The 824-nt window shown below is 34.2% G+C and overlaps 1 long non-coding RNA gene across 1 annotated transcript; it reads right to left on the reverse strand.

The window, feature by feature from the left end:
• Positions 1 to 221: 221 nt before the first annotated feature.
• Positions 222 to 824, reverse strand: LOC132179816 (uncharacterized). Its single transcript, XR_009439974.1, has 2 exons — positions 774 to 824; positions 222 to 609 (listed from the first exon to the last, which is right to left on the reverse strand). It is a non-coding gene; the product is annotated as an uncharacterized LOC132179816 (long non-coding RNA).

The following is an 824-nucleotide window of genomic DNA, read 5'->3' on the forward strand; positions in this document are numbered from 1 at the left end:
GACAAAGGAGAGAGAACGATAATTTTTTAAGAAAAAAATGCTTGCCATATCATTAGGGAAGCATTTTGAGAAGAATCCCTTGAGATGTCTAGCATTATCCCCCCCCAAAAAAAAAACCATGTTTGTTACAAAATTACATCCATAATTAACCTAACACTAAAAAAAAATGATGTATGGGATGATCACACCATAACGCATGGTCATCCCGACGCGAAAATATCTTCATGAAATATGATAACCTCTATAGAAGTTATAAAAAGAGAAACAATGCAATTTTTGGTGAAGAGTTGTACGTATTACATCCTATAAATATGGAACGGTGTCGGAAAGTTCAACACACAATTTCAATCTGTCTTCCTGAATTTTAACCCTACCCAAAAAATCCTTCGAATTCATTTCTATTCAATCTCTTTCAATTTCCTTCAAATGAGATGTCAGCTACGTACCCTCATTGATGACTTTGATGCGGCTGTCGAGCTCCATACGTGCTACTTTCAAGATGGCTTACATCATTGTCAACCAGCTAAGAGCTTGAAATGGACATTCAAAGTTGCTGATTGCCCATGCATTCTACCGACCTACCAATCCCATAGCTGCAAGCAAATAAGACTGCAGAATGTTTTGATCACAATTTAATTAAGAACAACATGTTGAATATCAGTAGACTTTTTTTCTTTTCTTTTCTAGCAAACATGAAAAACAATAATGAACCTTTTATGCTTTATGTTTCCTTCATATCAATTGACAAAATGTATAATAATGATCAGACTTACTGGGCCATGAGTCAGAATAATTTTTAAATAATTTCTCAACTTTAATCAGGT

Source organism: Corylus avellana, chromosome ca4 (assembly GCF_901000735.1).
Source record: "Corylus avellana chromosome ca4, CavTom2PMs-1.0".
In the NCBI taxonomy this organism is placed as follows: Eukaryota; Viridiplantae; Streptophyta; class Magnoliopsida; order Fagales; family Betulaceae; genus Corylus; species Corylus avellana.